Raw genomic sequence first — 13,959 nt, 5'->3', positions numbered from 1 at the left:
TAATTTTGGCCCTTTCTGAGTCCTTTGGGACTTCTGCCTGTGTCTGGAGCCACCTAGATCAGTGTTGTAGCACCAGTGCAGCACTAGTGAACACCTTCCTCGCTAAGAGTGAGTGTTAGTTTTTGTAGCATCAAATGGTGTTCTAGTCTCAAACCTTGTGGAGAAGCTAAAACACATGAGTTCTCCAAAACCGAGAAATCGTTTCTAGAAATTCCACCCAGAGATAGCGTAATTAAATTAACTGACCATTATTTAATGTTTTCCTTAGTCTAACTTAGGAAAATTGGTTAATTAATAGTAATTATTGAGAAAGGTGAGAATTATCTATAAACTCTCATGGATCGACTTAGATATGATCTCAACCATCGATGAAGCTTTAATTGTGGCTGTTGAAGTCTCAACTGGAGATTATAAGAAGAGGTCGATGGATAGATGGAGAACACACCAGTGCAGATACTTAGTGATTAAGATAGTTTGATTTCCTAGTGGCAGGTGATTGAGCTGTGAGAGTGAGCTAGTGATTGAGTAGCAGGTGGTAGAGGGGCAGTGCAGAGATTTTCCGGAAGAGTTTCCAATTCCATAAAAGTCAGAAGAGGATGCCAACATTATTCTTTAGGAGGTTGCATAGGGGCTGCATAGTAGGCTCAAGAGGTAGTTCGATTCAACAGGTAAGATGTCATCTTTAGAGGCAGATTCCAACCAATGCATGTAGGCCTGCATAGAGGTAGCACAAAGCGGCCTATGCAATGGTTTGGAGAGCCAATTGCTGAGGCTTAGTTTGTTGTGAGATTTCTTGAGGAGTGTAAATTCCCTCGGATATTTTTTCCAGTGTTTCTCTCAGTCATAAATGCTAGTTTGCCACTTATTTTATTGTACTCAAATTTTCTTTTGCTACATAATAATAAAACCCTCAATTGTTGCACCGATTTTTCCACATTGGGTTTTTCGGGGACAATTGTCCAAGAATAATTGCGTCATTTTTATGTGTGTGCTAGCATTTCTCAGCGCTTAGTTTTGCTTCCACAATATTTTTTTTATGGTGAAGAAATTGGAGTGTGAATTATTTGTTGTTTGTCATAGAAAATAAACTGCTTAATAATTAACCAGTAGAAGAATAATTTCCAGTTGTTACAATTCAAGGAATTTTCACAGTAGACAGATGGTGAGATCTTATTTGGTCAAGGGAGATATTGCATTGAGATCCTGAGGAGATTTGGGAAGGAGGATTGCAAAGCCATGTGCTTAGTGACCGGATTCGCCGTTTTTTATCCATAAAATTCGAAATTCGGCGAATTTGAAGGCCAAACGAACATATTCGTTCGAGTTCGCCATTAAATTCGGCGAACTCGAATTTCATGTCGAATTCGAATTTGAGACGAATAAAATCGCCATTAAATTCGTTTGAATACGTTGAAATTCGCCTGCTGATGATTAAATTCGTTTTTTTTTCGCCCGCGGGTTTTAGTTTTAGGTTTCATTGACTGTTTCATTGACTCGGGTTTCATTGTTTCGTTTTCAACTTTCATTGCCGCCGCTGGTCATTGCAGTCTGCAGACGCCATACTATAGTATACATGCTTGTAACCTACGCCAACCTCATCGTCATTAATTTAAATAACCTCATCGTCTTTTATTCTAGTTTATAATATTAATGCCAAGGTTTTATGGAATGACGGCCCATCTAAAGGTGAAATTACCACTGTTCCTGCCAATGATATCCGCTTGTTGTCACCCGGAAGCATTGAACCTCACCCTGTTATACAGTTCCTGAAAGGGCGTTACAGAGGACACAGCTTCTTTTGAACTGAACGTGCCACTTAATCTGAATGATGATTGAAGGAAGAAACGACAAATCGACGATAGGATAAGTCTCAAGAAATTGTTTAAGCATAAGTGGTTTTCGGTCTGGCAAATAAAATATAAATCTAAAGAGCGAAGAGTAATGAAAGAATTTATATATTTTAAAACAACACACACGTATTCACTATCATGAAACATTACCCACTATCAAAGCGTTTTAATACGTGTTTTGAATAAATAAACGTATGTGTAATATCCCTGTGTTTCCTTTTTTTTTATATTTGGAATAAATAAACTTTATGGTGCAATATCCCTTTCAGTCCATGGAATTTATAAACACATTTCTATAGTGCAGATGGTTTAAGTATAAGATGTAAGTTGAATGTCTTTATGAATTTCATCTGGATCATAATAGCGTGAGCATTAATTTTTTTAATAGGAATTAAAAAATGGAATAAATATTTTAATTTTTAAATAAATTTTGAAAATTTTATAGTTTAAATATAGTTTAAATATTAAATTAAATAAAAATATTTTAAAATATAAATTTATAAATGATGTATATAATCAAAATAGTAGGCTAGAGAATGGTATATTTTACGTCCCAGTACATGTGTAACATATATATGTATCGGGGAGAGTGAATGAGTGAGAATGAAAATATGTAATTTAAAAAAAATATGATTTATTAAATAAAAAATAGTTAGAAAAAATACAGAAATTTCTAAAATGTTTGATTTAAAATGAAAAATACTTAGAAAAATATAAATTAAATATTTAAAAAACTAAATTTCTTTGAAAATTTAAACCACAATTTATATTTAATAAATTCAAAATTAAGAAATAATATTTAGAGGGATAATTTTTCTTTTTCCTTTCAAAGTCCTTAATTTAAATTCAAAATTCACGATATCTGCAGATTAGGATTAAAGTTCCATGTTTGGCGTGTCACCTTCCTCTTTTTTTCGAATCGATTAGATTTCAAAGCCTTGTTAATTTTTACTAATAAATGGGGAGAGGTTTAATGGACTGACCAGAGATTTATGTTTTGTTTTATTTTTAAAAAGTATACAAAGTTACAGCCTACAGGATTTCTTATAATCATGTTTTAATTTTTTTGGGATATTTTCTAGAATCTGTGCTTGTTTTTCATGCCTTGATTGATATATCTATCTTTAATATACATTTTTTTTTCGAATTTCTATATGTCGAATTTTATCGACAAAATTTGAGTTGCCGAACTTTATTCGAATTTCATGGTCCTCGAACTCGAACTCGAACTCGAACCTGGTGACTTAGGCCATGTGTACTCCCATGATCACAAATTGGAGGAAGATAGATACATTTAGGGAGAAGGATGTGAACCCCACCTTATACAGGCAATTGATAGGCTCTTTTATGTATCTAGTCAATACCAAGCCAGACATATCGTATGCAGTTAAATCTCTCAATTAGAGCATGGTGGAGCGAAAGAGAGCACATTGGACAACAACAAAATATGTGCTGAGGTATTTGCATGGCACAGTCGAGTATGGGATCATATATGCTTGCGATGATGGTGTCATATTGGTGGGATATACTAATGCTAACTAGGCAAGGAACACAATAGATCATAAGAGAACTTTTGGGTGCTACTACGGCATGGGATTAGGAGTTGTCTCTTGGTACAACAGGAAGCAGGAGCCCATGGAATTGATTTCAGCCTAGGAAAAGTACGTAATAATGAGCATGGAAACATGTGAAGCCATATGGCTTTGGACCGCTGATGGTAGCCTTGTTTGGTAAGAGGATAGATACGATGGTGATACACTGTGATAATCATAGTTTAATCAGGTTGTCATAGAATCTGGTGTTTCACGACAGATCCAAGCATATATACATTAGGTACCACTTCATCAGGGATTTTGTGCAACAAAAGATAGTCCACCTACAGTATATACCTACAGATCAACAAGTAGCAGATATTATGACGGAGGCTTTGGGGAAGGCAAGGTTCATCTTCTTCAAAGGCAAGTTGGGTGCTATGCAAAGCACATCCCTCACTAAGAGGGACTATTAGTTTGTGTAGGTCGGATAGTTGTTCTAGTCTCAGATTATGTTTATGAGGCTAACACATTTTCTCCAGTAGTCAGAATTGATTTCATGAGAGAAGACCTTAATTAGATTTAATTAAGAAATTAATTAATTTTCCTAACTTAGGGAAACAACTTAATTAATTAATATTAATTGGGGTAAATTGATTTTCCTCTAGATACTTCCAAAAAAGTCATGAGATGAAGTCAAAATGATCTTAGCCATCGATTGTGATTAGATCATGACCGCTGATTTGTTAATGAGAGATTATAAGAGGAAATCAAAGGACATTTGGAAACATATCGAACACACAAAGACATGGAATTGTAGTGATAGCAATGGTGCAAAGGCAGCGCAAGGACCTCAATAGGAAGGGCTTCAACAAAGATTGTCGGAGAGATTCTTCATAGTGATTTCCGAGGAGAGTTGGAGATCAAATTTTTTGCAGAGGGAGGGCGATTTTTCTGTTGGGTTGTGTTATATTCTTTCCACGACTAGCCCATGTAGTTAATCGGGGGTTATAAGGGGGGCGGAGCCCCCCCTTCATTGCATCGATTGCGTAGTGGGGGGAGTCATAGGGGATTTGAGGGGTGTAGGTAACCCCACTCTATGGGGTCTGGGGCAGCGCCCCGAAAATTTTTGTTTTTGGACCCTATATTAGGTTGGGCAGACCTACCTATGGTTTTATGCATGATTTTTCATACATGGTTTTGGACGCGATGACTTTTGGTCCATGGTTTTGGCGCGATGGTTTTCGGTCCATGGTATTGGATGTTTGACATGTATAAATATGTATTGATTGAAAGGAACATAATGAAAAATCAAGCTGGTACTCCCGATTTCGGGATCCAGGGGAAATCTCAGTGTATATGTGTTTTATGTGTTATGCTCTCGCATTGTTTATTTTCTATGTTTTAGAATTCGTATGCAGGTAATTTCTGTACGGGGTTAAAACCTACAATTGGTATCAGAGTTGTTTTGGCTTCAAGGGGACACTTTTGTTGCTGAGGGGTTTCGCTTAGCCCTATGGTAGACCCTGTTCAGTGGGAGATCTGCGAAATCAATTCTGGTGGTGAAAGAAGATGGCGAGCAGTGGAAAAATAGAGATCAAGAAATTTAATGGTCAGAGTTTTGAGTTGTGGAAACTCAAGATGGAGGATCTGTTGGTGGATAAAGATCAATGGATCGTGGTAGATCCAGGTACTAAACCAACGGGATTGTCTGATGAAGAATGGAAGAAGTTGGATCAAAAGGCAAAGAGCACAATACAATTGTGTGTCTCAGATTCAGTATTGTTGAATGTATCAGGGGAATCTATGGTGAAGGCTTTGTGGGACAAGTTAGGGACTTTGTACCAATCTAAGTCTCTGGTGAATAAATTGTTCCTGCGGAAAAAGATGTATAACCTGAGGATGAAAAATGGAGACTCGATGACAGAGCATCTGAATGCATTTAATACTATGGTAAGTCAGTTATTGTCTGTTGATATTAAAATTTCAGATGAAGATAAATGCCTCAATTTGTTGTGTTCTCTACCAGATTCGTAGGATAGTCTGGTTATTGCAATAGGTAGCAATGCAATTGCCTTGGAGTTTGATGAAATAGTCTCATCCTTGCTGATGGAGGAGATGAGATGTAAAAATATGGAGAGCCAGAATAGTGATGCCTTGTCTGTACGAGAACAGTCCCAAAACAGAAACAAAAATAAGTCATCGAGTGGGAGATTTAAATCTCGAGGAAAACCTGTAAAGGTGGTGTGTTGCAAAATGTGGAAAGGAAGGGCACTACAAAAGGGACTGTAAATCTAAAGCTCCTGATAAAGAAAAGGAATCTAATGATGTTCCTTCTGCGAAGGCGAAAACCACCTCAGATGAAGGTGGGGATGTGTACTTGGCTTCTTCAAGTACACATGTAGATCATGAGGCATTGTTGATTGACTCAGGTGCATCCTTTCACTTCACTCCCCATAGAGAGTGGTTCTACAAGTATGAGAAATATGATGGTGGTGATGTCTTATTAGGAGATGACAAGAAGGCTAGAATTGTTGGTCTTGGAAAAGTAAAGTTGAAGTTGCAAGGTGGAAGGGTTAGAATACTTTCGGGTGTTCTGAATTGATCCAGGTCCAGGTGTGAAGAAGGACCCTTCCAAGACCTTTTACTTTCGTGATGTGTTAAATTTAATTTTAAAAGAACATTAATGAATACATCTACATGCTATAAAGAAGAGGAACAAGACAATCATCAACACATGAAAACATAAGTCGTTGATAATTGAGTTCGTCCAGGAGGCACTACGTCTCCAGGCCCCGGTGTCAAGATGGTGTAGGTCGCTGCATTAAGTGCTGTCAATAATGGTGATGTACACAGAGATGATGTCTCGATCATACAAGGAAAAATGCCCTCACACATGAGTGGCTCTAACAGATATTCCACTACTGGAATTCTCAATCAAAAGACTCCTATCAGTATGACCCAAAAACATGCATGGTGAGCATCCCACCAACATGGCACAAAAAGGATCTCAATGAAAAGCACATGCATGACGACAACAAGAGTATCCTAGCAACATATAACAAGGGATCTCAAAGCATAACATGATGGGTTATGACAACAAGTACATCACATAAAAGATTCCGCATCAAATCAAGCAAAGAATCATGACATGTAACAAACAAGATCCTGTATCAACATCAATCAAGGATCTGTGTAACATAATGCATAAAGAAGAAGTACATGAATCACATCATATACCTCACAACCAAGGGCCATCTGAAGAAGTGGATGTCACATTGTTGAAGCTGCTCAGACCATCGATCTCAAGGCATCGAACATATGAAGATGCATGCTCGCACAAGAATGTGGACATCTACACTGGCACTTAGAAAAGTGGCTAGAAGAAGAAATGAGAGAATAAGAAATATGAAGACACCATCAGATTCGTGGCGTCAAGTAGTGCTGAATCGACTGTCCAAAATCTGAATTCTGAGAAGTTGAGAATTTTGGGCTCAAGGAATCTTTTAGATTCCCTTGGGATTCCTCAAAAATTCTACTCCATGGATGGACTGGAAATCTGCAACTCAAATGGCGAATCTGATCTCGCCGTTGCAATCCCTATGGAAAACCATCAAAAACAAATATAAACTTGACTATATTCTGACAAATCAAAATTTTACTTCCTTTGGAAAATTTCAAGGCTCATGGTTCCACTCCCTGTTTTTGTTGAAACCATGGTTCCATGTGCATTTTGGAAATGACCGAAAAATGCAAAACTTTGATGGAGAAACGGACAACACCGTTGCGCTCGTGGTGACAAGAGGTGTAGAATCCATATAAAATTTGTCAATTTCTGACAAAGTGAAAATTTTGCCCTCTTGCAAAATTCATGGTTCCTGCATTAAAATATTAATTAACTGCCTTGAAATCCGTGTCCGCCTCCCGCCTCCTCAAACTCTATGCATGGTAAAAATTACTGAGTTATCAATGTGAGCATTTGGCGCATTGGTTAAATATATGAATTGGTTGAGGAGGGTCGGGGGATCAAATCTCGCCCTCTCCATATATAACCTTTTATGAATCGCAATGATGTATTAATGGGGGTTGGGTCTGCATTGGGCGCCCTGCCCCTAATCCTCCCGCATTATCGGTGCATTAAATATCGGCGATCGGCGTGATCGGTCCCTATTAAATCGGCGATCGGCACCCAAATTCGGCGATCGGCATATTTCGAGGTGTCGGCGTCTTCAAAATCAGCGATCGGCGTATGGTATCGGTGAACTGTCACCACATATGTCGGCGATATAAAATCGGCGATCGACACGTGCTATTGGCGTATGTATCAACGCTTTATATGGTGGTTGCGCCGATATATATATTGGCAATATATTATGGGTCAAGGCGATAGGGTGTGGTTCGGGTCCACCGCTGGTGGCCTACCCACCCCGATATACCATGTTTCAAATATATAGCATATGTGCGATGGTGGTGGAGAAGGGTTCAGCGGGGGTTATGGCCGTCGATCTCGAAACTATATATTGATGCGATTTGCGATTAGGCCAGCGGGGGTTATAGCCATCGGCCTTAAAATACATGTTTAATAATATGCGGGTAGGGCCGATTAGGCCGGCGAGGAGTTATGGCCCGTCGGCCTTATAATAACAATTTGTTATGTTATATTTGATTTTTATAAAGAGGGGTGATTTTAAAATTTTAAGAAAATAAGGGTCATTGGGCAAATTAACGAGGCAACAATTTCGATCGATTTCAGGAGCTAGGTTTATGCCTCGGGGTCAGTGAAATTGCAGGACACTTAACCTGACCCACAACCCAACTTTGACCAAACTTTTACTGGCTCGTTCTCCCTCATATGAGCTCGGTTTGACGAACCGTTCGCACCTCTGCGATCAGGATGACGAGATCTACACTCTGGTCCTAGTTCGAGCATAATCTAAACACTTTGATTTTTGAGCCCTCTTTGTCATGTGTGTCTTTCTAAAGCCACCTGGATCAATCCTCCCCACTAAGGAGCTTTTGGTCTTCAAAAAGCATGAAAAATGATCTGCAACTTTCTCTGTACCCTATCTGCATCACAAGTGTCCTGGAAAGGTCTGACTTCCATCTCCTTCACCTTTGTCCTTCAGAGCCTTAAGCGACGAGCCAACACCTGCTACCTCTGCAACCTATAGTACATTGTTTTGCAAATTACATGCTTGATTGACATGACCAACTATTGACCCAAACGTTTCACACTTGCCACAAGTTTATAACACATACTCGGTGGTCAAGTTTACGTCAAGATGGACGCAATACCCCAGCTATGACAACAAGGCCAACATATCATTGTTGCTTCAAAAAGTGATGGAAAACTCATCAGCACTGCAACACATGACTTACATACATAAGGCCAAACACTATTGTTTCGACAAGTGATGGAAACATAACATCACTTTCAGAGTGTAAAATACGACTCAAAACATGACCAAACATCATTGTTGTTGACCAAGTGATGGAAACACATCATCACTTTTACATTTTAAAATGCAACAAATGATTTACAAAAGAATGACCATGAAATGACAACATGTCTAGAAACCATTTTTCAATTATCACGGTGAATGGATCACCTCCTTGTGGCGATTTTGCTTGTTGAGCAACTGCTCTTCCTGGTTCACACACCAATGCTTTGTCTTTAAGGCACTGCTCTGGATGGAGCCTCCAATAAGTGGCTCTTTGATGGTCATTTCTGTCGCAATGACTGCAGTAGGTTTTCTTCCTCCATATCTACTTAACCTGTTTCCTTTCATGTTGTTCAGAGGGTCTTTCATGCCTCATGAGTGCTGCCATTCTTTTCCAACACTTAGAAAAGGTATGGTTAGGTAAACCACAAAAGGTACATGTTTTTCGATGCCTTGATCTGCGTTCATTATTAACAACATGATCATAATCAAAACGAACATTCGAAGATTGAAAATGGTTATACATTCCCTTGCTATCTCTGATGTCAGTATGGAAATGAGAGTTTGCCTTAGCACTCTCCCTCCAATGGGAACTACCATGGGATGATGGGGATGTTTTCCCATCATTTTCTTTCCTCGCCGATTTCATCGATGTCTCGGACGACCCTGACACCTTCAAGCACTCTCCTTTAGTGTATCTCGAGCCTGCAAATGGATGTTCGTGCACAACCTTGCAAGGTTGAGTTATGCCTTGGTTATTAACACCAAGTTCATCTTTCTCCTCATGCTCATCCTTGTAAGGAGCCTCATGTTCATCCCTAAAATTGGGATCTCCAAATCTCCAATAGACATCATACTATGAGAAGATGAAACTGAAAGGAAATCAACATCTTTTACCTCCTCTTTCTTTTTGGATAGATCTGATCAGGGTTTCTCATCATTCGTTGTTGGTGGTTCGCTAACTGTCTCAACGCATTCCCCAACTTCCTTTTTGACATACCCAAGTCCTACCTGACGAGGTAATTCTTCTACTTTGATGGGGTTGACAATGCCTTGGCCATTAATGCCCAAGCCTTTTCCTTCATACCCCATTCTCTTCAATAGTTTGGAGCCAATTCCTGTGGTATGATTTTCGAAAGCAACGAAATCATTATCAGGAAACATACATGAAGATGGAGAACTACTAGTTACCTCACATGGGTCCCGCTGCAACTTTTCCAAGGCCTCGTCCTTAGCTTGTAGGTGTTGTAGCAAACTTTGATTTCATCTCTCTTCATGTAGATGCATCTTCAATTCATCATTCTCTGTTTGAAGATTATGTTTGTTTTGCTTCAATTCTTTCATGGCCTCTTCTATGGCTTGTAACTAAAGCTGCAACTACTCCTTTTCCTTTGTCTCTTTCTGTTGAGTTTCATACACGATTTCCACTCTCTTGGAGATGTTGACCATGGTCTTGTACATTGCTCTTTCATCCTCTATCATTGTTCACACTGCAATTCACATCAACGCAAAGATTGCTTTGATACCACTTGATCTAGGTCCGAGTGTGAAGAAGGACCCTTGCAAAACCTTTTACTTTCGTGATGTGTTAAATTGCATTTAAAAAAACATTAATGAATACATATGCATTCTGTAAATAAGAGGAACAAGACAATCATCAACACATGAAAACATAAGCCATTGATAACGGAGTTCATGCAAAAGGGACTACGTCTCCGGGCCTTGGTGTCAAGATGGTGCAGGCCGCTGCATTAAGTTCGGTCAATAATGGTGATGTACACAGAGATGATGTCTCGATCATACAAGGAAAAATGCCCTCATGCAGGAGTGGCTCTAAGAGATATTCCACTACTGGAATTCTCAATCAAAAGACTCCTATTAGTATGACCCAAAAACATGCATGGTGAGCATCCCGCCAACATGGCACAAAAGGGATCTCAATTGAAAACACATGCATGACGAAAACAAGAGTATCCCAGCGACATACAACAAGGGATCTCAAAGCATAACATGTTGGGTTATGACAACAAGTACATCACATAGAAGATTCCGCATCAAATCAAGCAAGGAATCATGACAACATGTAATAAACAAGATATTGTATCAACATCAATCAAGGATCTGTGCAACATAATGCATAAAGAAGAAGTACATGAACACAACCAAGGGCCATCTAAAGAAGTGGATGTCACACTACTGAAGTTGCTCGGACCATCAATCTCAAGGCATTAATCGTATGAAGATCGTTGCTCGCACAAGAATGTGGACATCTGCACTGGCACTTAGAAAAGTGGATAGAAGAAGAAATGAGAGAATAAGAAATATGAAGACACCATCAGATTTGTGGTGTTGAGTAGTGCTGAATCGACTGTCCAAAATCCGAATTCTGAGAAGTTGAGAATTTTGGGCTCAAGGAATCTTTTAGATTCCCTTGGGATTCCTCAAAGATTCTGCTCCATGGATGGACTGGAAATCTGCAACTCAGATGGCGAATCTGATCTCGCCATTGCGATCCCTGTGGAAAACCATGAAAAACAAGTATAAACTTGACTATATTCTGACATATCAAAATTTTACCTCCTTGGGAAAATTTCAAGGCTCATGGTTTCGCTCCCTGTTTTTGCTGAAATCATGGTTCCACATGCATTCTGGAAATGACCAAAAAATGAGAACTTTGATGGAGAAACAAACAACGTCGTTGCGCTTGTGGCGACGAAAAGTGTAGAATCCATATAAAATTTGTCAATTTCTGACAAAGTGAAAATTTTTCCCTCCTGCAAAATTCATGGTTCCTGGATTAAAATATTAATTAACTGCCTCGAAATCCGTCCCTGCCTTCCGCCTCCTGAAACTTTGTGCATGGTAAAAATTACTGAGTTTATATAAGAAAATCCTGGGTGGATTTACCAATGTGAGCATTTGGTGCATTGGTTAAATATATGAATTGGTTGAGGAGGGTCGGGGGATCAAATCCCGCCCTCTCCATATGTAACCTTTTATGAACTGCAACGATTTATTAATGGGGGTCGGGTCTACATTGGGCAGCCCGCCCCTAATCCTCCCGCATTATCCGCGCATTAAACATCGACGATCGACACCCAAATTCGGCCATCGGCGTATTTCAGAGTGTCGGCACCTTCAAAATCGGCGATCGGCACGCGCTGTTGGCGTATGTATCGGTGCTTTATATGGTGGTTGCACCGATATATATCGGCGATATATTATGGGTTGGGCGATAGGGTGTGGGCTGGGTCCACTGCCAGTGGCCCGCCCACCCTGATATACCATGTTTTAAATATATAGGATATATGCGATGGTTGTGGAGAAGGGTTTGGCAGGGGTTATGGCCGCCGATCCCGAAACCATATATTGATACGATTTGCGATTACGCCGGCGAGGGTTATGGTCGTCAGCCTTAAAATACATGTTTAATAATATGCGGGTAGGGGCAATTAGGCCGGCGGGGAGTTATGGCCCATTGGCCTTATAATAACAATTTGTTATGTTATATTTGATTTTTATAAAGAGGGGTGATTTTAAAATTTTAAGAAAATAAGGGTCATTGGGAAAATTAACGAGGCAACAATTTCGACCGATTTCGGGAGCTAGGTTTATGCCTCGAGGTCGGTCAAATTGCAGGACACTTAAACCTGGCCCACAGCGCAACTTTGACCAAACTTTGACTGGCTCGTTCTCCCTCATATGATCTTGGTTTGACGAACCGTTTGCACCTCCACGATCAGGATGATAAGATCTATGCTCTGGTCCTAGTTCGAGCATAATCCAAACACTTTGATTTTTGAGCCCTCTTTGTCTTGTGTGTCTTTCTGGAGCCACCTGGATCATGCATATTCCTGCATTAGCCAAAAATCTGATTTCTATAAGCAAGTTGGATGATGCAGGGGTAAAAACAGTGTTCAATAAGGATACTTGCAAGATGGTTCAGGGGGCACTAGTATTGATGCAGAGAGTTCGAATTGGAACTCTGTACGAGCTGCAAGGTAGCACTGTTGTTGATGGGTGCAACAGTTTCGTGGTTCCTGAAAGTGGAGTAGAAAATCTTGTGGTTTTTGGAGAGAAGATCATGCAGTGGCACAAAGGCTTGGACATATTGGAGAGAAGGGCCTTCGAATACTTCATGGTAAAGGTACGGTAAAAGATACGAGTAATAGCGGATTTTGATTTCTGTGAAAATTGTGTATATGGGAAGCAGAACCGGGTGAGTTTCTCCTCTGGTGGTAAGAGGGCGAAACAGATATTAAAGCTTGTGCACAATGATGTGTTTGGACCTGTGAAGGTTCCATCACTGGGTAAGTCTGTGTACTATGTATCATTTATAGATGACTTCTCAAGGAATACATGGATATATTTCCTTAAGAAGAAATCTGAAGTCTTTGACAGGTTTAAAGAATTTAAGGCTTTGGTGGAAAACCAGACAGAAAAGAAGATAAAGTTGCTGAGAACAGATAATGGTGGAGAGTTTTGCAGTAAGGAATTTGAAGAATTCTGTAAGAATTGTGGTATAGCACAGCAGAAGACTACTCCATATACACCTCAGCAAAATGGAGTTGCAGAAAGAATGAACAAGACGTTGATGGAAAGAGTAAGAAGCATGCTCAGTGGTTCCGGGTTAGGATAGGAATTATGGGCAGAGGCGGTGGAGACAGCATGTTACCTAGTCAATAGATCACCTTCATCAGCGTTGGAGGATAAGACTCCACAAGAGGTATGGACTGGTAAGAAACGAACCAAGTTGGATAGTAAATCTGAAAAGTGCATCTTTATTGGGTATAAGGATGGTAACAAAGAAGGTTGTGTACAGCCGAGATGTAGTGTTCAGAGAGGTGAAAGATGTTATTAAACATGAAGTCCAACAAAAGGAACCTGAGAAAATAGAGTTTGAGCTAAAGGAGGAAGAATCAGACTCTACAGCAGAGGAGAAACCAGAAAATGAAGAGCCACAAACTTCGGGTGTGAAAAGATCAGTTCAAGAAAGAAGGCAGCCAAAAAAGTATAGGCCATTTGCTTTCTGTTCAAATTTTTCATTATCTATTACTGATGATGATCCCAGAACTATGAAGGGAGCAGTAGATTCAGAGGATGGAAAACTCTGGAAAGAGGCCATGGTTGATGAAA

Source organism: Pinus tabuliformis, chromosome 1_1 (genome assembly GCF_031772625.1).
Source record: "Pinus tabuliformis cultivar Carrire ecotype Pingquan chromosome 1_1, CPIR1, whole genome shotgun sequence".
Classification (NCBI taxonomy): Eukaryota; Viridiplantae; Streptophyta; class Pinopsida; order Pinales; family Pinaceae; genus Pinus; species Pinus tabuliformis.
Note: the sequence above shows the minus strand (reverse complement) of the source record.